Below are 24,586 nucleotides of genomic sequence, written 5' to 3' on the forward strand. Positions count from 1 at the left end.
GGTCACAGGCTCAATATCATAATCCGTCCGGAATGGTCTTAGGCTCAATATCATAATATGTCCGGCGTGGTCACAAGCTCAATATCACGGATTCGCCTGGCGTGATCACAAGCTCAATATTACAATCCACTCGTGCGTGATCACAATCTCAATATCACAATCTGCCCCGCATGGTCACGTGCATAATATCACAATCTGCCCGACCCTGTCCCATGTACAATATCATAATCCGTCTGGTGTGGTCACAAGCATAATATCACAATCCGCCCAACGCGGTCACGGGCTACCAGTCTAATCCATATCACACATAAAGCAGATATGCAAGAATACATGTACATGATCAAAGAATATCAAATTTTATACTCTTGGACTAGTATAAATGACATGCTAAGGTGTATGCATGTTCAAGTGTGATATCATAGCTAAAATCAAGTAAATACATCACAAAATAGCAACTATCAGGTTTATTCAGGAAATTAACCTCTATGAACCTCAAACATGGCTCGAATAGCTCACAACAGGGATAAGAAACATAACAACATGAAGCTTAGCAATCAATTCAAGGATTAACATAGCCTAAGCACTATCCCGAGCATGGATAATACCCCGGTGCACGCACATGGGCTTAGCCCCACACATGTGTGCCACCCATAGCACGTAGCTATCATAAATAACTCAGGCAATTAGCGCCTCAACCAAGTTTAGGTATGATATTTACCTAAAGTAAGTCAAATCAATCATCTAATAAACCCTTCCCGTGTGTATCAACCTCTAGACGGCTCGAATCTAGCCAAAATAACTTAATATCATCAATAAAAGTCATAGGAAACGGTTACAAATGATAAAGCTATGATCTTTAATCAAAATCAAAAAGTCAACCCCGGGCCCGCACCCAGAACCCGACCAAACTCACAAATTCCAAAAACCCATTCTACTACGAGTCCAAATATATATTTTTTCATCCAATTCTAACCTCAAAATCGAGCTTCAAATCACCAAATCTCACTCTCCAATAACATTGTCCAAAAACCCCGAAATCCAACCTTAAATTCTCGTAAAATAGGTGTAATAATCAATGCGTAATCAAATACTAACACCAAAATCAGGTAGAGATCACTTACCTCTTTAATTGTGATGAAAAGCCCTTCAAAAATCACCTCCACCCGAGCTCCATAACTCAAAAAATGAGAGAAAGACCAAACTCGTCGACATATGTATTTGTCCAGCAAAACAGCATCTGCGGTCAATAACATCGCACCTGCGGTACTACATTTGTGGTCAAAATCTCGCATCTACAAATTCCACTTAAATCCCGACCTACCGCTTCCGCGGTCAGCCTCCTGCACCTGTGCACCCGCTCCAGCAGTAAATCTTCTGCATCTACGGTCCCTGCTCCCCCAACCCATTTTCCACTTCTGCGACCCCTTCCTTGTAGAAGTGCATCGGCCTATGCGGAACCCTGTGCGCATATGCTGACCTCCCCGGCCAAGATAAACTCGCACATACGCAACCAAACTGCATCTGTAGCCAAGACTCCAGCAGATGCGAAAACATTAGAAGTCCTGAACCTTCAGCAACACAACCAAGTCTAAATAAAGTTTGAACTCAATCTGAAAGACACCTGAGGCCCCCGGGACCCCCTCCAGTCACACCAACCAATCCTAAAGCATAACATAAACTTACTCGAGGCCTCAAAACACATAAAACAATATCAAAACCACGAATCACACCCCAATTCAAGCCTAATGAACTAATGAACATTCAACTTCCAAAACTCATGCTGAACCACAACAAATCAACTCTGATTGACCTCAACTTTTGTATGAAAGTCCCAAATGACACAACTAACCTATTTCAACTCCCGGAACCAAAATCGAAACCAAATATCAACAAAGGCAACTCTCGCCCAAACCTATCAACTTTTCAAATCTTCAACTTTTTAACTTTTGCCAAAAAGTACCAAACCAACCTGCGGACCTCCAAAAATCACATCCGGACATATGCCTAAGTCCAAAATTATTATATAAAGTTATTGCAACTATCAAAAATCCATTCCGGAGAAGTCTATATAAAAGTTAAACTCCGATCAACTCTTACAACTTAAGCTTCTAACCTTGGGACTAAGTGTCCCACTTTACTCTACAACCTCCCTGAAACTAACCAACTGCCCTGGCAAGTCATATAATCATAAATACACATATTTAAAGCATCAAATAGGGAAAACATGGCTAAGATACTCAAAATGACTGACCGGGTTGTTACATTACGCCATATACCTATCTATAGGGCCTATTTACACCATGTATCCTAATCAATTTTTATATCTATATATCTATATCTCTAGATAGATCCACTCATCAATATTTCTTCTATATTCACTAGAAATATGGATGTGACATATTAAATAAAAAATTATAATATGAAAGAAAAATAAAAATTGAAGAAAGACGTAGATTGAGATAACTTGTGACTATTTATACTTTAGGGTAAATTAGAATGTAAAATAAAGTAAATTAAATTACTTAACATATTAAAGATTTGATGATTTTGAAAATTTAAAAAATTACAAGCAGCAAAATAAAATCTTAAAAAAAATATTTATATTATAGAAGTAATGTGAGAGTATTTTAATAATACCAAATAATATTATTGACAAATTTAAATAATACCTGAATATTTTTTAGCAATAAAATTAAAGTAAATAAATTATATTTTCCGGACTAGGAAAAATCTGTATTATCCTTTTTTATATTAAGAAATGATATTTCATCAAATGGTAAAATAATAAAATATCACATGAAAATATAAAAATACTAATAATGAATAATGAAAGAATGATAAGTAATAATAAACAAAAAGGAGAAAAATAAAAAATATATAGAAGGATGAGACTTATTTAAATTTGAGATGAGAAAGCGCCTTTCGACTTATGATGAGAAAAGCAATATAATAGATAATACCACATAACTGAAATCTTAATAAAATCAAAACTAAAAAATATTAAACAATGATAGAATTTCAAGTAACGAGTAAATAAGATTACTCACAAAGAAAAACTCAAAAACTTTTTTTATAGAAGTATACATTATGGAGTAAGTTAAATATAAAATAAAGTAAATTAATTTACTTAACATATTTTGATGACTTTGAAAATTCAAAAAATTACAAGCAGCAAAAATAGATCTTAAATAAAATATCTATACTATAGAAGTAATGTGAGAGTATTTTAATAATACTCAAAAATATTATTGATAAATTTAAATAATACCTGAATATTTTTTAGCAATAAAACTAAAGTGAATAAATTAAGTTTTCAGGAGTAGAAAAAATCTGTATTAATTCTTTTTTATATTAAACAAGGATATTTAGTCAAAACAAATAAAATGTCACATGAAAATGTAAAATAGTAAATAATGAATAACTCAATAATGATAATTAATAATAAACAAAGATAAAAAATTTAAAAATATAGAAGGATGGGGTTTATTTAAATTTGAGATGAGAGCGCCTTTCCAATTATGATAAGAAAAGCCATATAATAGATAATACCACATAACTGAAATATTAATAAAATTAAAACAAAAAAATAGCGAACAATAAAAGAATTTCAAGTGACGAGTAAATAAGCTTACAAAAAAAAAACTAACATTTTTTCATTATAAACATATAGAGTTAAGATTTATTTGAATTTGAGATGTGAAAGTATCTTTTGAATTATGATGCGAAAATTCATACAATGGATTATATAACATAACTAAAATCATAATAGATAAAAGTAAAAAAAAATTAAAAAATATAGAACAATGAAAGAAGTGGCAAGCCCTTGGAGATACTAGCAAAGCTAAATGAGTTGGCTGATTGTTCGCTGGATGAAGAAATTCAACTTTTCGAGGTTAATTGTTCTTCTCAAGCAATAATTTTATAGAGACAACTCGATGAAATTCATTTATTTATTTTTTGGTTTAACTCTTTTGACTACGGTCGCTAAATTTAATATGCAATATATATCTATTTTTATTAGTTTTCTTTGCTCTTTTTTATAGTAAAATGATCCGCGCACCGTGCGAGTATGTATATTAGTATTTTTAATAATTAAGGTAATGATAAATGATATCTAATCAACAATTTTTAGGAACAGTAAAATCAAGACATTAACAAAAGAGTGGTCATGGAAAGGGTGTATGATGCATTACTTATCTTTTATTCTTTTTTTGACTGTGTAAGCAACCTAGCTTATGGAGCTAGTTGCTTCCTTTTCTCCCTTTACCCTTTGTTTCTTTACAATTTAGTATTGACACAGCCAAACATGCTTAGCTTAGACGTACTCCCTTTGACGCGGTGGTTGAACGGCTCGGGCCTAAACAAAGTACACGTTAAAAATAAGAATGAAACTTGAAAAAGAATGTAGGAAAGGGCAGATTGAATTTGTCTATTTTCTTTAACAAAGAATATGTCGTGAATATACATCCAGATGTAACCGTCCAACCCACAAGTAATATTATCTGTTTTGGGTCGAGGCTTGCATACTTTAAAATGTGTCACTAGAATCTAAGGTTTATTTACTTCATACTTAGCATTTCTCCCGTATTTTGTCAATATGTGATTTGCCTAGGGTGTCACATGCACACCCCTCTCCCCCTTAGGGACTCAGCATCCTCGCTGAGGTTTGCCCAACCATTATTCAAGGTTGCAAGCGGAGTGACTCTAATACAAATATGGTGATGCCCATGACGGAGGGCTGACTGATATGGGCGACTTAAGCACGACTAATAGACTTCTACACTTGCAAGCTTCTGGAGAATGGGTGCACAAGTCACCTTAGGTGAATCTCACATTAGAAGGGAAGAGGAATGTGAAGAACTTTTTAAGGCATGACACATATTCATATAGTACGCATGCTTTTGCGGCTCTATGTGGAGTAGCCCGAAAGGCAAATCCATGCGGGCCTAGGCCCAAATCGAAAAAGGCATGCCATGGACTTGGGTCGTGACAAATATGGTATCAAAGCTGAATCTCCCTCAGGACGCTGAGTCCCACGGGGGGAGGGGGAGGGGAGGAGAGGGGTGAATGTGATGCCCATGACAGAGGGCAAGCTGATGAAGGCAGGTCAAGTAGGACTGGCAAACTTCTGAAGGAGTGAACATGTCACCTTAGGCGAATCCCACATCAGAATGTGAAAGGAAAGTGAAGAGTTTTATAAGGTATGACACAAGTTCACATGGTACGCGTGCTTTTGGGACTCGATGTGGAGTAGCCGGAAAGATAAATCCATGCAAGCCTAGGCCTAAAACGGACAATACGTGTCATGGGTTTGAGTCGCGACAAATATGGAATCAGAGCCGAATTTCCCTCAGTACGGTAGAGGAGCCAACCTCAGCGAGGACGCTGAGTTCCAAGGGGGGTGAATGTAATGCCCATGACGGAGAACGGGCTGATGAGGGCGGGTCAAGCAGGACTAGCAGGCTTCTACGCTAGCAAACTTCTGAAAAAGGGATGCACATGTCACCTAGGTGAATCCCACATTAAAATGAAAGAGGGAAGTGAAGAACTTTACAAGGCATGACACGTGTTCACATAGTACGAGCGCTTTTGGGGTTCGATGTGGAGTAACCCGAAAAATAAATCCGTGCGGGTCTAAGCCCAAAACGGACAATATGTGCCATATGATTGGATTGTGACACCAACAATATTACCTGGTATGGTTTGGTTTAGAGACACCTCATGCGAGGATTATAATACAGAGAATATATTTAGGGATTATTTTCATGGTAAATGTTCGAGAAAAAGAAATGGTAATCCAACAACCAAACTGGCCTGAAGTTCTTCTAAAAGTTGAAACAAAACAGCACACTAAAAATAAGAATGAAACTTGGGAAAAATGTATTTAACATAGGACAAAATTCAATTATATTGCTTTTCGAGGAATAAGTCTTCAAAACAAGTCAACAATATACGAATTGCTTAATTTCTTTCCTAATTTCAATTTTTTTTCAACGTTTTCTAATTTTAAATTCGACTGGCCACCACTGGCCAAAAAGCGGTAAATTGCCAGAAACTGATTGTTTATTACTATCCTTTTGACTTTGAACAGGTCAAATCGGCCAGAGTTCCAAATAGTGGACAGCTGAAGTCTTATCCATTTTAACCATAAAAATTACTCTCTTCCTTTCAATTTATGTGAACCTATGTGAACTATTTGATTGAGTACGGAGTTTAAGAAAAGAGAGAAGATTTTTAAATTTGTGGTGTAAAATGAGGCACATTTATTTTGTGTGGCTATAAATCATTGCATAAAGGTAAATTGTTTCCAAATAATGAAAGAAGTCATTCTTTTTGACACGGACTAAAAAAGAAATAGATTCACATAAATTGAATAGGCGAGTATATTGTTATCTTAACTTCAAATTAAAAATGTTCACGACAAGTCAATACTTGAGTAGTTGAGCTCCATAGTTCTTCAGGAACAGTTCAACTCGCTTTTGTGCACTCTAACTTATGAAGTCCAAATCGAAAAGTATTTTCTGGTGTGATGAAAATTTTACGTAGACCACTACAATGTTGTATAATTTGAATAAGACACACTAGCCTATAGAGAATTTTACTTGCATCGATTTGATATCACGGTCCATTTACTTTACGAAGTTTAATCTAGACATCTAAACTTGTTCAAAACTGATATTTTAGACCCTTCGACCGTTGACAGATCTTATGTAGCATTTGTTTTGTTGAGTCGGATAAGATGTGGCATATTTTTATCTGATGTGAATTTTGACATAGTGCGATTAAGAGACACACACCGCCTGAGAGGTTTAAAATATCAATTTGAACAAGTTTAGGTGTCTGAAATGGGGCCGAGATATCAAATAAATACAAGTAAAAGTGTCAATGAGGCTATTCTGCTATTTGAGGAATGCAAAGTCTGCTATTTGAGGAATGCAAAGTGGAGTACTTTGTATTATTGATATTTAATCTAGGTCTCTTGTTGTGATGACCCGATAGGTCATCTTAGGTTTCAGAACCTAATTCTGTGTTTCGAGGCCTCAAATACCTCATTTTAGTCTTTCTCAATTTGCGTGCGTAGTTCGGGTATTCTTCCGGAAGGCTTATATGTTAAAAACTGATAAAAATAAGAATTTTTCCTTAAAAAAATTATTTGAGTTGACTTCGGTCAACGTTTTGTGCAAACGGACCCGGATCCGTATTTTGACGGTTCTGGTGGGTCCGTATCGTAATTTGGGACCTGGGCGTATGCCCCTAATCGATTTCGGAGGTCCCTAACTCGAGTTATTGATTTTTGTCGAAAATTGAAAGTTTTATGAATTTTTAAGAATCGACTGATATTTGGTCTTGTTGATACCGGGTTCATATTTTGGTTCCGAAGCCCGGTACAGGTCCACTATTATATTTATGACTTGTCTGTCAAATTTGGTGAGAAACGGAGTTGGTTTGGCGTGATTCGGACGTTCAGTTGTGAAAATAAAAGTTTTAAAGTTTTCTTGAAATATTTATTTGATTTGGTGTCCGATTCGTAGTTCTAGGCATTATTTTGGTATTTTGTTCGCGCGAGCGAGTTTGTATGATATTTTTCGACTTCTGTGCATATTTGGTTTGGAGCACCGAGGGCTCGGGTGAGTTTTGGATAGGCTACGGGTGTTTTGAAACTTAGAAAATTTGGTTTTTTGTGCTTCAGCTGTTATCTGGTGTTTTATTCTTTGCATCCGCGAAGGTACACTCGCGAACGCGAAGAGTAAACTGGGGCAGGGTAATTTTCTTAATCGCGAACGCGGTAGCTGGGTCGCGAACGCGAAGCAATGGAAGCCTTACCCTTCACGAACGCGACCAGCTTCTCGCGAACGCGAAGCTGTATGGACCTAGGGGAGGGGTCAGTTATTCTTCTACGCAAACGCGAGAATTGGCTCGCGAACGCGAAGGCCAGGGGGGAGCAGCCTTCGCGAACACGAAGGAGGACTCGCGAACGCGAAGGAGGACTCGCGAACGCGAAAGCCACTCGGGCTGCTGCTCATCGCGAACGCGGCTGGCCCTTCGAGCGATTTTGGAATAGAACGCGGGATTTTTCTCAAAATTTCATATCCCTTCCATTAGAACTCGGACTTCGAGCGATTTTGGAAGAGAAAACTCAACATCAATTCATAGGTTTGTACTCTTTAACTCATTTTCTTGCATTTCTAACATCATCCTTTAATTCCTAGCTCTAATCTTTGTTCTTTCATGGTAGAAAACTAGGGATTTAGGAAGAATTGGGAAATTTTTGCAAATTGGGGATTTAGACATCAATTTGGGGTCGAATTCTGAAACTAGTTACATAATCGGGCTCGGGGGTGAATGGGTAAATGAATTTTGGTCCGAACCTCGGGTTTTGACCAAGCGGGCCTGGGGTCGATTTTTGACTTTTTGGGGGAAAGTTTGGGAAATCTAAATTTATGCATTTTAATTGATTCTTTTAGCAATATTTGATATTATTGAGTCAATTGTGGTTAGATTCGAGTGGGTTGGAGGCGGATTTTAGAGGAAAAACTGTGATTGAGCATTGAATGGCCTTTGGAGCGAGGTAAGTGTTGTGTCTAACCTTGACTTGAGGGAATTAGGAACCCTCAGATTATGTGTTATGTGAATTTCATGTGGGCGTTGTATATGCGAGGTGATGAGTGCTTATGCGCCGCCGAATTATCTATTTCCCTGTTTTTCCCGCTTTTCTTTAATTGTCTCCTCCCCTGCCTTAATTATTATATGCTCTAAATGTATTTACATGTCTAATTGCTACCTGTTAATCAATGTCTTCTCCTATTTATGATATTAGATCTTTTCATAGTTTCATAATCTCCTGCTATTTGCTCAAGTTGGTTTATTTGCACTTCAACAACAACAACAACAATAACCCAGTATAATTCCACTAGTGGGGTCTGGGGAGGGTAGTGTGTACGCAGACCTTACCCCTACCCTGGGGTAGAGAGGCTATTTCCGATAGACCCTCGGCTCCCTCCCTCCAAGAACTATCCACCTTGCTCTTGGGGTGACTCGAACTCACAACTTCTTGGTTGGAAGTGGAGGATGTTTACCACTAGAGCAACCCACTCTTGTCTGTTTATTTGTACTTTCTAGCTGTAAATTTTTGGACTGGTCTCGCTATGTAGTATTACGTATGTAGATCCTTATATTGTACCAGGTTTCCTATTTGGTTCAGTTTGGAATTTATGGATTGTAAAGGCTTTCCGTGATTTGAATTATATATTTTACCGTGCACCTTGAGTACTTGGTATTGATATAGTGGGATCGGGTTGCATTCCACAATATATGTAATAAAGGTGGATTGATGTAGTGGAATAGGAGAATCTATACTGTACGGTGGGATAGGATTGTACACCGTAACAAGTGTAATACGGGCGGATTGTTTTGGTGGAATAAGGGTAAATTATGATACCGATATTGTGATATGGTGGGATCGGGTTGCGTGCCGCAACACACATATATATACTTATTGTTGTTAATGTTGTTACGAGGAAATAAGATGTACGGTGAAATCGGGTTGTGCGCCGCAACAACCTATGTGTTTATATTTCCCTAAGCTGTGTTAGTTTAACGGTACTTTCTTTTGAACTTAAGGATTGGTAACTCTGAATGTCGCTGGCCTATTTTCTGAAGTTGTAGCCATTATTTTCAATTTACTGCTTTATTTCGCTCTGTATATCCCTTTTTTTGTCTTTATTATATATATTGCATACAGGTTGTAGGTTGTAGTGTGAGTGACCCGCCTTAGCCTCGTCACTACTTCGTCGAGGTTAGGCTCGGCACTTACAGAGTACATGTGGTCGGTTGTACTCATACTACACTCTGCATTTTTTGTGCAGATTTTGGCATGGGTCCCAGCTGATCAAGAGGCATAACAGCTTGGACTGGTTTATTGGAGACTCAAGGTAGATCTGTTGGCGTTCGCAGACCTTGAAGTCCTCATCTATCTTTCCCTATTTTTACTGTTTCTTTCATTAAAACAGTTGTATTTCTTTCAGACTTTACTTGTAGTAAATCCTAGAAGTTCATGAATTGTGACTCCAAATCCGGATTGTAGTAAATATTATAGCATTTATATTATTCCGCACTCGTTTCATTATGTTTCAGCTTATTTGACTCTTTGTACCGAATTAAAATAAAAAAAAATAGCTTAATGATTCTCTAACGTTGGCTTTCCTAGCAAGTGAAATGTTAGGCGCCATCACGGTCCCGAAGGTGGGAATTCCGGCTCGTGAGAAGTTGGTATCAGAGCACTAGATTGCCTAGGTCTCACAATTCATGAGGAGGCTTAGTAGAGTCTGGAGGATCGGTACGGAGACGTTTGTGCTTATCTTCCAGAGGCTATGAAGTTTAGGAACCATTTCACTTCTATTATTCTCTGTCGTGCGATTTTATTCTATCATTGCTGATTGAACTCTACTATTCTTGTCGTTCCGCAGATGGCGAGAACACGTGCTACGTCTTCAACTGGACAGCAGCCGGAGCCCCAAGTGGCAGCTCCTACGAGGGATAGAGGTTGAGGCCGAGGCCGTGTCAGAGGCCGAGGTAGGGGTAAGGCTCAGCCCAGAGCTCAAGCAGCAGCACCAACACTAGCAGAGGAGCCCCAGGTGGAGTTTGAGGAGGATGTTCCAGCCCAGACTGTGCCTGCTGGACCAGCTCAGGTTCCAGAGGAATTCATCGCCACCCCAGTGCTTTAGGATGCTTTGGTCTGTTTGGTGGGCCTTATGGAGAGTGTGGCCCAGCCCGGCATATTTCCCATGGCACCAGCCGTCTCTGGGTCTGGGGGAGGAGCACAGACTCCCGCTACTCACACTCTAGAGCAGATGGCTCCCCAGTATCAGACTCCATTAGCCCCGCCAGTTGGGATTGTTCGGCCAGTTGTTGTGGCACAGGCCGGTGATGGATCCGCCATGTCTTCTGAGGCTGTATGGAGATTAGACAGGTTTACTAAGCTCTTTCCAGTTCACTTCAGTGGTGCATCTTTAGAGGATCCCCAGGAGTATCTTGACAGCTTTTATGAGGTGCTACGGAACATGGGTATAGTGGAGACCAATGTGGTCGATTTTGCTGCATTTCAGATGACAGGTTCCGCCAAGAAATGGTGGAGAGATTATTTGTGGACCAGACCAGCTGGGTTGCCTGCTCTTACTTGGGACCAATTCTCTCAGCTCTTCCTAGAGAAGTTCCTCCCTATCACATTGAGAGAGGAGTATCATCATCAATTCGAGCGTCTCCAACAGGGCAGTATGACTGTTACTTAGTATGAGACCTGTTTTGTGGATTTGGCCCGTCATGCTCTTCTTCTACTTCCTACCGAGAGAGAGAGGGTGAGGAGGTTTACTGAGGGACTTGCCCAGCCTATCAGGTTGTAGATGGCTAAGGAGACTGGGAGTGAGATTTCTTTTCAGGCAGCTGCCAATGTCGCCAGGCGAATCGAGATCGTTCTTGCACAGGGAGGTCAGGGGTCTGACAAGAGACCTCGTCATTTCGGTGGGTTCAGCGGTGCCTCATCTGGAGGTAGGGGTACTTTTGGTAGAGGCCATCCTCCTAGGCCGTTTCATTCAGCACTTCAGGCATCCCACAGTGCTTCAGTGAGTCGTGGTCCTTATGTGCCTCATTCCGGACAGCCAGCCTACAATGCACCACCAGCTCCTATCAGTGCACCTCCTATTCAGAGTTATTACCATGGTTATCTGGCTCATTCGGGTCAGTCTCAGTTTCCGCAGCCACAACACCAGGATGGATGTTTTGAGTGTGGTGGTTATAGGCATATCAGGAGGACCTGTCCGAGATTATTGGGCGTCACACCACAACATCAGGGTTCTCGTGCCATGGTCCCGACACCAGTTGCTGCACCGCCTGCTCAGCCAGCCATAGGCAGGGGTCAGGCAGCCAGAGGTAGAGGCCAGATTGTTAGAGGTGGAGGTCAGGCCGTTAGAGGTGGAGACTAGCCAGCTAGAGGTCGTCCCAGGGACGTAGTTCAGGGTGGTAGGGCCCAGCCCTGGTGTTATGCTTTCCCAGCCAGGCCTGAGGCTGAGTCATCTGACACTGTTATCACAGGTACTGTTTCAGTTTGCAGTAAAGATGCTTCAGTTCTATTTGACCCGGGTTCTACTTATTCTTACGTGTCATCCTATTTTGCTTCATATTTGGTTGTACCTCGTGATGCTTTGAGTGCTCCTGTTTATGTGTCCACACCTGTGGGAGATTCTATTATTGTAGATCGTGTTTATCGTTTATGTGTGGTCACTATTGGGAGTTTTGAGACTAGCGTAGATCTTCTACTTCTCGATTTGGTCGATTTTGATGTCATTTTGGGTATGGATTGGCTGTCACCTTCTCATGCTATATTGGATTGTCACGCCAAGACGGTGACCTTAGCCTTGCCGGGGTTACCTCGATTAGAGTGGAGAGGGACTTCTGGCTATTCTACTAGCAGAGTTATCTCTTATGTGAAGGCTCGACATATGGTCGAGAAGGGGTGTCTAGATTATTTGGTTTATGTCCGCGATTCTAGTGCGGAGGTTACTTCCATGGATTCGGTACCAGTTGTTCGTGAGTTTCCAGAGGTGTTTCGTGCAGAACGGTCGGGGATGCCACCCGACAGTGATATTAATTTTTGTATTGATTTGGCTTCGGGCACTCAGCCCATTTCCATTTCGCCATACCATATGGCCCCGCCAGAGTTGAAAGAATTGAAAGAACAATTGCAATATTTGCTTGATAAGGGCTTCATTAGACCTAGTGTCTCGCCCTGGGGTGCACCTGTGTTATTTGTGAAGAAGAAGGATGGATCGATGAGGATGTGCATAGATTATCGGCAATTGAACAAAGTCACCATCAAGAACAAGTATCCATTGCCGAGGATTGATGACTTATTTGATCAGCTTCAGGGTGCCAAGGTGTTTTCGAAGATTGATTTGAGGTCTGGCTACCATCAGTTTAGGATTAGGGCATATGATGTCCCTAAGACTGCTTTTCGGACTTGGTATGGGCATTATGAGTTTTTGGTGATGTCCTTTGGGTTGACAAATGCCCCAGCAGCATTTATGGATTTGATGAACCGAGTGTTTAATACTTATTTGGACTCCTTTGTGATTGTGTTTATTGATGATATCTTGATCTACTCCCGCAGTCAAGAGGAGCATGAGCAGCATCTTCGGATTGTACTTTAGACCCTGAGGGACAGCCAATTATATGCTAAATTTTCAAAGTGCGAGTTTTGGCTGGATTCAGTCGCTTTCTTGGGGCACATTGTATTAGCAGAGGGCATTCAGGTAGATCCTAAGAAGATTGAGGCAGTTCAGAACTGGCCTAGACCCACTTCAGCCGCGGAGATCAGGAGTTTCCTAGATTTGGCGGGCTATTACCGTCGATTTGTGGAGGGGTTTTCATCTATAGTAGTCTCGTTGAGCAGGTTGACCCAGAAGGATGCCCCGTTCAGATGGTCAGACGAGTGTGAGGCGAGCTTTCAGAAGCTCAAGACTGCTTTGACTACAGCGTCGGTGTTAGTGTTGCCCACAGGTTCAGGATCTTATACGGTATAATGTGATGCATCCCGTGTGGGATCGGTGCAGTATTGATGCAGGATGGCAGGGTGATTGCATATGCATCGTGGTAGTTGAAGGTTCATCAGAAGAATTACCCTGTACATGACTTAGAGTTGGCAGTCATTGTTCATGCGCTGAAGATTTGGAGGCACTATCTTTACGGCGTGTCGTGTGAGGTCTTCACGGATCATCGGAGCCTTCAGTATTTGTTCAGCAAAAGGATCTCAATTTGAGGCAGAGGAGGTGGTTGGAGCTATTAAAAGACTATGCTATCACCATCTTGTATCATCCCGGGAAGGCCAATGTGGTGGCCGACGCCTTGAGTAGAAAGGCAGCGAGATGGGTAGCCTTGCGTTCATTCCAGTCGGTGAGAGATCGCTTGCATCAGATGTTCAGACTTTGGCCAATCAGTTTGTTTGGTTGGATATTTCAGAGCTCAGCCGTGTTCTAGCTTGTACAGTCGCTCGGTCTTCCTTGTTCGAGCGCATCAGAGATCGGTAGTATGACGATCCTCATTTGTTGGTCCTTAGGGACACAGTGCGGCACAGTGGTGCCAAGCAGGTTACTGTTAGAGATAATGGAGTTTTGAGGATGCAGGGTCGTGTTTGTGTGCCTAATGTTGATGGACTTTGTGAGTTGATTCTTGAGGATGTCCACAGTTCCCGATATTCTATTCATCCGGGCATCGCCAAGATGTATCATGACTCGCGAAAGCATTATTGGTGGAGGAGGATGAAGAAGGATATAGTTGCTTATGTAGCTCGGTGTCTAAATTGTCAGCAAGTAAAGTATGAGCATCGGATACCTGGTGGTTTGCTTCAGAAGATAGATATTCCTGAGTGGAAATGGGAGCGTATCACTATAGATTTCGTTGTTGGACTGCCACGGACTCAGAGGAAGTTCGATGCTTTTGGGTCCTTGTGGACAGGCTGACCAAGTCAGCTCATTTCATTCCTATGGCAGTTACCTATTCTTCAGAGCATTTAGCTGAGATCTATATCCGCGAGATCGTCCGTCTTCATGGTATGCCCGTGTCTATCATTTCTGATCGAGGTACGCAGTTCACCTCGCACTTCTGGAGGGTAGTACAGCGTGAGTTGGGCATGCAGGTTGAGTTGAGTACAACATTTCATCCCTAGACGGACGGACAATCCGAGCGTACTATTCAGATATTGGAGGATATGCTCCACGCATGTGTTATAGACTTCGGAGGATTGTGGGAACAGTTCTTTCCCCTTGCAGAGTTTGCCTACAACAACAGCTACCAGTCGAGCATTCAGATGGCTTCCTATAAGGCATTATATGGTAGGCGGTGCCGGTCGCCAGTTGGGTGGTTCGAACCGGGAGAGGCTCGGTTGTTGGGTACAGATTTGGTACAGGATGCGTTGGACAAGGTTAGGATTATTCAGGATTGACTTCGCACAGCTCAGTCCAGGCAGAAGAGTTATGCCGACTGTAGAGTTCGTGATGTTGCATTCATGGTCGGAGAGAGAGTGTTGCTCCGGGTATCACCCATGAAGGGTGTGATGAGGTTAGGAAAGAAGGGCAAGTTGAGCCCTAGGTACATCGGACCCTTCGAGATTTTGGAGAGAGTGGGCGAGGTGTCTTACAGGCTCACATTGCCACCTAGTTTAGCAGCTGTTCATCCGATAAACCATGTTTCCATGCTCCTCAAGTATCATGGTGATCCGTCCCTTGTGTTAGATTTCAGCTCTATCTAGTTGGACAAGGATTTAACTTACGAGGAGGAGTCGGTGGCTATTCTAGCCTGGCAGGTTCGACAACTGAGGTCTAAGAGTTATCCTTTAGTTTGAGTGTAGTGGAGAGGTCAGCCTGTCGAGGCAGCTACTTGGGAGTCCGAGTCAGACATGTGGAGTAGATATCCACACCTTTTCACCAGCCCAGGTACTTTTCTATGTCTGTTCGAGGACGAACGGTTGTTTTAGAGGTAGAGAATGTGATGACCCGATAGGTCATCTTAGGTTTCAAAACCTAATTTTGTGTTTCGAGGCCTCAAATACCTCATTTTAGCCTTCCTCGATTTGCATGTGCAGTTCGGGTGTTCTTCCGGAAGGCTTGTATGTTAAAAACTGATAAAAATAAGAATTTTGCCTTAAAAAAAATTATTTGAGTTAACTTTGGTCAACATTTTGAGCAAACAGACCCGGATCCATATTTTGACGGTTCTGGTGGGTCCGTATCGTAATTTGGGACCTGGGCGTATACCTCTAATCGATTTCGGAGGTCCCTAGCTCGGGTTATTGATTTTTGTTGAAAATTGAAAGTTTGAAAGTTTTATGAATTTTTAAGAATCGACTGATATTTGGTCTTGTTGATACCAGGTTCGTATTTTGGTTCTGGAGCCCAGTACAGGTCCACTATTATATTTATGACTTGTCTGTCAAATTTGGTGAGAAACGGAGTTGGTTTGGCGTGATTCGGACGTTCAGTTGTGAAAATAGAAGTTTTAAAGTTTTCTTGAAATTTTCATTTGATTTGTTGTCCGATTCATAGTTCTAGGCGTTAATTTGGTATTTTGTTCGCGCGAGCGAGTTCGTATGATGATTTTGGACTTCTGTGCATATTTGGTTTGGAGCACCGAGGGCTCGGGTGAGTTTCGGATAGGCTACGGGTGTTTTGAAACTTAGAAAATCTAGTTTTTTGTGCTTCGGCTGTTATCTGGTGTTTTATTCTTCTCGTTCGCGAAGAGTAAACTGGGGCAGGGTGACTTTCTTAATCACGAACGTGGTAGCTGGGTCACGAACACGAAGCAATGAAGGCCTTACCCTTCACGAACGCGACCAACTTCTCGCGAACGCGAAGCTTTAGGGACCCAGGGGAGGGGTCAGTTATTCTTCAACGCAAACACGAGCATTGGCTTGCGAACACGAAGGCCAGGGGGAGAAGCCTTCGCGAACGCGAAGGAGGACTCGCGAACGGGAAAGCCACTCGGGCTGCTGCTCATCACGAACGCGGTAGGCCCTTCGCGAACACAAAGAAGGCCTGATGCTTGTGACTTAAAACAGAACATTAGCGGGATTTTTCTCAAAATTTCATAACCGTTCCATTAGAACTCGGCCTACGAGCGATTTTGGAAGAGAACTCAACATCAATTCATATGTTTGTACTCTTTAACTCATTTTCTTCCATTTCTAACATCACCTATTAATTCCTAGCCCTAATCTTTGTTCTTTCATAGTAGAAAACTAGGGATTTAGGAAGAATTGGAGGGGGGGAGGGTTTGCAAATTAGGGATTTAGACGTCAATTTGGGGTCGGATACCGAAACTAGTTACATAATCGGGCTCAGGGGTGAATGGGTAAATGGATTTTGGTCCGAACCTCGGGATTTGACCAAGCGGGCCCTGGGTCGATTTTTGACTTTTTCAAGGAAAGTTTGGAAAATCTAAATTTATGCATTTTAATTGATTCCTTTAGCAATATTTGATATTATTGAGTCAATTGTGGTTAGATACGAGTGGGTTGGAGGCGGATTCTAGAGGAAAAGCTATGATTGAGCATTGAGTGGCCTTTGGAGCGAGGTAAGTATTTTGTCTAACCTTGATTTGAGGGAATTAGGAAACCTCGAATTATGTGTTACGTGAATTTTATGTGAGCTGTGTATATGCGAGGTGACGAGTGCTTATGCGCCGCCGAATTATCTGTTTCCCTGTTTTTCCCGCTTTTCTTTAATTATCTCCTCCCCTGCATTAATTGTTAAATGCTCTAAATATGTTTCCATGCCTAATTGCTACATGTTAATCAATGTCTTCTCCTGTTTATGATATTAGATCTTTTCATAGTTTCATAATCTCCAGCTATTTTCTCAAGTTGGTTTATTTGCACTTCCTATGTAAATTTCTGGACTGGTCTCGCTGTGTAGTATTACGTATGTAGATCCTCATGTTGTACCCGTTTCCTATTTGGTTCAGTTTGGCATTTATGGATGGTAAAGGCTTTCCGTGATTGGAATTGTAAATTTTACCGTGCACCTTGAGTACTTGGTATTGATATGGTGGGATCGGGTTGCATGCCACAACAAGTGTAATAAGGGTGGATTGATGTGGTGGAATAAGGGTGAATCTTTACTATACGGTGGGATCGGGTTGCACGCCGCAACAGGTGTAATAAGGGTGGATTGTTTTGGTGGAATAAGGGTGAATTATGATTCTGCTATTGTGATACGGTGGGATCGAGTTGTGCGCCGCAACACACATACATATACTCAATGTTGTTAATGTTGTTACGAGGAAATAAGGGAGGATTATGTGATGTACGGTGGGATTGGGTTGCGCGCCGCAGCAACCTATGTGTTTATATTTCCCTGAGCGGTGTTAGTTTAATGGTACTTTCTTTTGAACTTAAGGATTGGTAGTTCTGAATGTCGCTAGCTTATTTCCCGAAGTTGTAGCCATTATTTTCAATTTACTGCTTTATTTCGCTATGTGTATCCCTTTTTTCTATCTTTATTAGATATATTGAGTACAGGTTGTAGTGTGAGTGACCCGCCTTAGCCTCGTCACTACTTTGTCGAGGTTAGCCTCGGCACTTATAGAGTCCATGGGGTCGATTGTACTCATACTATACTCTGCACTTCTTATGCAGATTTTGGCATTGGTCCTAGCCGATCGAGAGGCGTAGCAGCTCAGACTGGTTCATTGGAGACTCAAGGTAGATCTGTTGGCGTTCGCAGACCTTGAAGTCCCCATCTATCTTCCCTTGTTTTTACTGTTTCTTTCGTTCAAACAATTATATTTCTTTCAGACTTTACTTGTAGTAAATCCTACAAGTAAAAAAGGCTTAATGATTCTCTAACATTGGCTTGCCTAGCAAGTGAAATGTTAGGATTCCCGCTAAATCCCTTTTTGCACAGTTGTCGTGAAATCTAACCCACAAAGCTTGTTTAGTAGTTGATGAAAACTGAAAAGGCTTACTTTTGAGTAAATTAAAGGACCAAACTACAAAAACATATATATAAAGGGCTATCTTAAATCTACCCTAAACATAAGTGACTATCTTTGTCATTTTTCTCTATTTTGAGCAGCAAATTCAAAATTCAAAAGGAGCATATGGAGATTTTGTCCTCATATTATTAGCTAATTTCTAGCTACGAACATTCGAAATTGGCAAGGGAAGAGTTTAGAGGGGCACATAACACTACTAGTTTGACTTCCCCAATACCAACATACCACCCACACTATATCTACGGAGCCTCTAATATATACAAAAGAGTATGATGAAAGTGCCGGCAATAAGGCCCCGTCTATACATCCAAACATAATACACAAGGACAAAAGATATACGACCTCGATATGAAGTAGGGCTCACTAAGTCAGCTGGGAAGAGGGTGTACCGCTATCAATGAATAAAGCCGCCTGCTGTGGAACCACCTGCATCCATTAAAGATGCACCACTCCCAGCATCACAATGCCGTGTGGATCGACATTACCCTTTCTAGAAATCATCTCATCCCAATAAAGGGGAATATTCTCATCACATCAATCTCGTCCCAATTAAGGGGTACAATCACAATTCACTTCTACACCGACACGTGTAGTTTTGGGGTTAGGTTATTTCAATCTACCCTTCCTAGGTTACTAATGATACTCCCAAGGTGTTTATTTATTTAAAGGATTGACAACTCATTTCATTATATTTTGTATATCATCTATTTCATTGGCACCAATGGCCATAGCACAATGTCACTCTTGGCACGTTGACCGTATTTCATATTTCATGTTCATCTCTTTTACTTTCAAACATCATCACGGATCATCAACAACAAAGCACCTCTATTCAAGACTTTAAGTTCACATATGAGCAAATAAGAATGTTAAGCACATTGAGACTTCTTACAAAATTTGGCATAATAGCTTTCATTGGAATCACGAATTGAAGTTATAACATTTAGACATGCAACCCATGCTTTAAGCACATTTTCAAATAGAACATAACATAGAAAGAACATTTGGAATACATATTGAACATATATCTTTTGACACAAGGCTTATTCGGAATAATCAATTTATAATGAACACATCAGGACTTACAAGGATATTGTGGGGTTTAATTCTAAGAGAGAAGTTTAGCCAACATACCTCGCCTTGAGCTTTTTAAATTACTACGATGTTCCAGAATTCTTAGCCACTTCGATCTATTTAGAGATATAGCAAAATTGAATACAAATCAGGAAGGATTTTATAGTTCCAGCTCATTTGAGCATTTTATCAAACACTAGGTGCGCATTAAGGTTTCAAGGTCCTCCTATGGTAGATTCCTTCATCCCCAACCCAATATCTGCCCTTTTCTAGCTCAACAACCTTCCTACAACTTTGTTAGTAAATGCATGCATAGATAACACCCCCACACCTAAGAATTACACTCGCCATTATCCATCTTGTACCCCAAACTCTAAATTGAATACTAGGGTATGGAACCTTACCTCTTGGATGAAGACTTTGTGTCTTTTTCTTGTGAATTCTTCAAGACTTGAGCAAGGATTGGTAAACAATAACCTTAGGAAATTCCCCCCTCACTTTAGACCACTCCCATCTCTCTAAATATCAGTTAGGACCAGCTAAAATAAGCCACAAGTTGTTTTTATGAAAATGGGATCAGGTGAATTTTTTCAAACTTAAACTCTACGAAGCCGGGTCTGCGGTCGCAGACTGGACTGCAAAACAGGTATGCGGACCGTAAAGGGGACCGCAGAAAAGGGTCCCAAAACTGGGCTGTTCGGGTTGGGTCTGTGGCAGGTCTGCCGTTCGCAGACCAATTCTGCGGTCTCATAATGCGACGCATAACTCCCCTCCGGAAACCTTTATACTGGAGTTGCGATGGGTTGTGTGGCCCGTAAAATGGTTATGTGGCCTCATAATTGACCGCAAAATATCATCCCAAATTTTTCCAGTTCTTTGCTCCACTCTGCGGCAGATCTGCGGTCCGTAGATTAATTCTGCGACCGCAGAAATTCCCTACTCTGCCAAAAATTTTCTTCAACTCCCTGATGCTCCGTTCAACCCAAAAGGTCCGTACCGCGACTCACAAGCTCGCTGCGAAGAATTCCTACAATCATCAACATATAAGTCTAACTTGGCATCACGAAAACCTGGGTTTTAGGTGAATGTTTACTGGGCCTTACATCCTTCCTCGCTTAAGATCATTCTTCATCGAATAAGGGTCAAAATCCGCCATTAGAAACCAATGTGACTCAGCTGCTATTTCACACACCAGTAGTTCCAAATTTTTGACTAACTCCCTAAATTTTCAAAAGTTTCGCCAGAGTTTTCCTTGTAACTGGGCCTATCCACATGTCAGAGAATCCCAAAAACCAACCCTAACAACATATACACGAACCAACGATGCAACATAACATAAAAACAACGCCAACCGTGGCCTCACGACCAGTATATTACCAAAAAGGAATACCCTTAAATCAACTATACAAATGATACATAATTCACAAGGAACATTTTCATAGAATCAATTACATAGCTATTCAAACAAATGAGGGTACTTCTTATTCATCTCTTCCTCGGCCTCCCAGGTGGCCTCCTCAACCTATTGGTTTCGCCTTAGTACTTTCACGGAGGAAATTTCTTTATTTCTCAGCTTACGGACAAGCCTATCAAGAATGGCAACTGGAATTTCTTCATAAGTCAATTCCTCGTTAACCTCAATAGCCTCAACTGGAACAATAAGCGACGAATCTCCAACCACCTTCTTCAACATGGATACGTGGAACACCAGGTGCACTAAAGACATATCTGGAGGTAGTTCAAGCTTGTGAGCCACCCGACCATTCCTTTGTATAACTCTGTACGGTCCGAAATACCTCGGACTCAACTTCCCTTTCTTACCAAACCGCATTATACCCTTTACGGGGGAAACCTTCAAGAATAGCCAATTATTCTGTTTAAATTCCAAATCATTGCGACGCACATCTGAATAGGACTTTTGACGACTCTGAGAAGTTTTCAACCATTCCATAATGATCTTAACCTTTTCCATAGCTTGATGCACGAGGTCTGGCCCTATCAACTCTGCTTCCGTAATCTCGAACCATCCAATGGGAGATCTATATCTCCTACCATATAAAGCCTCGAATGGTGCCATCTGAATGCTAGCATGATAACTGTTGTTGTAGGCAAATTCTATGAGTGGCAAGCGTCTGAATAGCCTGTTCTTCCTATTTGTCAGTTTGCGGGTGAAAGGCTATACTAAGATTCACCTGAGTACCGAAACCTAGCTGAAATTTCTTCCAAAAACTAGTCGTGAACTGTGCCCCTCGATCTGAGATAATAGAAATTGGAGTGCCATTAACTGACCATTTCCTTGATATACATTTGAGCATACTGTTCTACTGTGTCGGTAGCCTTAACAGGTAAGAAGTGAGCTAATTTTGTGAGTCGATCCACAATCGCCCAAATCAAGTCATACTTACGAGGTGTGCGAGGTAGTCCTACCACAAAGTCCATATTAATCATCTCCCACTTCCACATTGGAATTTCTATGTTTTGTGCCAACCCACCGGGCCTTTGGTGCTCGCCTTCACTTGCTGACAATTTGGACGTCTTGCCACAAAGTCCGCTATATTCCTCTTCATATCATTCCACCAATATACTTCTATAAGATCAGGATACATCTTTGTAGAGCCCGGTGGACGGAATACCTACAAGTGTGAGCCTCGATCATGATTCTTTCCCGGAGACCATCTACATTTGGAACACATAGCCGCCCTTGGTACCTTAGTGTACCATCATCCATGCCAAGAGAAAAGGCCACGGTCTTATTTTTATCAATCCCTTCCTTCAATTGTATCAACAATGGATCGTTGTATTGCTTCTCCTTGACCTCAACCACAAGCGATAATTCGGCCCTATTTTGCACAATCACCCCTCCTTCACGAGAATCTGCAAGACGAACTCCCAAATAGCCAACCGATGAACCTCCTTGGCCAACGGCCTTTGATATGCCTCCAAGTGAGCCAAACTGCATATAGATTTCTGGATAAGAGCATCCGCTAGAACATTGTCCTTCCCCGGATGATATAGGACATCGATGTCATAATCCTTGAGTAATTCAAGCCATCTTTTCTGCCTCAGATTCAATTCCTTCTGTTTGAAAATATATTGAAGGCTCTTATGGTCCATGAATATATCCACATGGACCCCATACAAATACTAACATCAAATTTTCAATGCAAATACCATCGCCGCAAACTCTAAGTCATGTGTTGGATAGTTCTTTTCATGATTCTTGAGTTGCCTAAAAGCATAAGCTAACACCTTGCCATATTGCATTAATACACACCCAAGTCTGATTATTGAAGCATCACAATATACCACAAACCCATCCGTACCCGATGGTAAAGTCAACACCGGTGCCGTAGTCAATCTTGATTCCAACTTTTGGAAACTTCTTTCACAAACATCTGACCATTGGAACTTAATCGCCTTTTGCATTAATTTAGACAACGGAGAGGCAAGAGTAGAGAACCCCTCCAAAAATTTCCTTTAATACCCCGCTAAGCCTAAGAAACTGCGAATCTCTGTTGGAGTTATAGGTCTAGGCTAATTCTTCACAACTGCAATCTTCTGAGGATCAACATCAATTCCTTCTCTGGAGACGACATGACCCAAGAACGTGATAGATTCAAGCAAAAATTCACATTTGAAAACTTCGCATAGAACTGGTGCTGATACAGAGTCTGCAGAACTACCCTGCAATGATTGGCATGGTCCTCTCGACTTCACGAATATACGAGGATATCATCAATAAACACTATCACGAAGGAGTCAAGAAAAGTATTGAAGACTCGATTCATAAGATCCATGAAAGCTGCGGGGGTATTTGTTAGCCTAAAAGACATTACCAGGAATTCAAAGTGCCCATACCGTGTCCTGAAAGCTATTTTCGGAATATCCTTCTCCCTAATCTTCAATTGGTGATACCCGGATCTTAAATCAATCTTGGAGAAGTATTTAGCACCCTGTAATTGATCAAACAAGTCATCTATCCTTAGAAGTTGGTACTTATTTTTGATTGTGACCTTGTTGAGCTGCTGATAGTCAATACACATTCTTAATGACCCATCCTTCTTTGTTACAAAGAGAACCGGTGCGCCCCAAGGCGACACACTCGGCCAAACGTAACCTTTCTCTAACAAATCCTTCAATTGTTCCTTTAGCTCCTTTAATTTTGTCGGTGTAATTCTATAGGGTGGAATAGATATAGGCTGCGTTCCGGGCATCACATCAATCCAAAAATCAATCTCCCTATCTGGTGGAATCCTAGGGAGCTCATCCGGAAAGACCTCCGAAAATTCACTCACAACCGACACGGACTCAAGTGTAGGTGCCTCAACATCGGTGTCCGTAACCCAGACCAAATGGTAAATACACCCCTTGTAAATCATCTCCGTGGATTTAAGGTAAGAAATAAACCTACCCTTCGGCACCACTTCATCCCCCTTCCATTCAATCATTGACTTATTTGGAAATTCAAACCTAGCGGTTCTGGTTCAACAATCAAGCTTGGCAAAACATGAATAAAGCCAGTCCATCCCCATTATTACATCAAAATCAACCATCCCCAATTCAATGAAATCGGCCATGGTGTCCCGACCACGCACCGTGACAACACAATCCCTATAAACCCCCACAGCCACAATAGATTCACCAACCAGAGTAGATACAGAGAACGGCTCATGAAGCTGTTTCGGTTCTATCCCAAATTCCATAGCAACATAAGGAGTGACATAGGACAAAGTGGAACCGGGATCAATAAGAGCATATACATCATGAGATTGGACAGTCAATATACCTGTGACGACATCTAGAGAAGCCTCTGAACTCTAGAGACCCTTCATAGCATAGAAACAGCTGGGTCCAATCGAACTCTTAGTACCACCCCTAGATGCACCACGCCCTGCAGATGTTGGAGTGCCTCGAGCTGGAGGAGGTGTTGCGGATGTAGTAGCAGCAGAACTAGCTGGATGTGCCGTGCCTC

Source organism: Nicotiana tabacum, chromosome 15 (genome assembly GCF_000715075.1).
Source record: "Nicotiana tabacum cultivar K326 chromosome 15, ASM71507v2, whole genome shotgun sequence".
NCBI lineage: Eukaryota > Viridiplantae > Streptophyta > Magnoliopsida > Solanales > Solanaceae > Nicotiana > Nicotiana tabacum.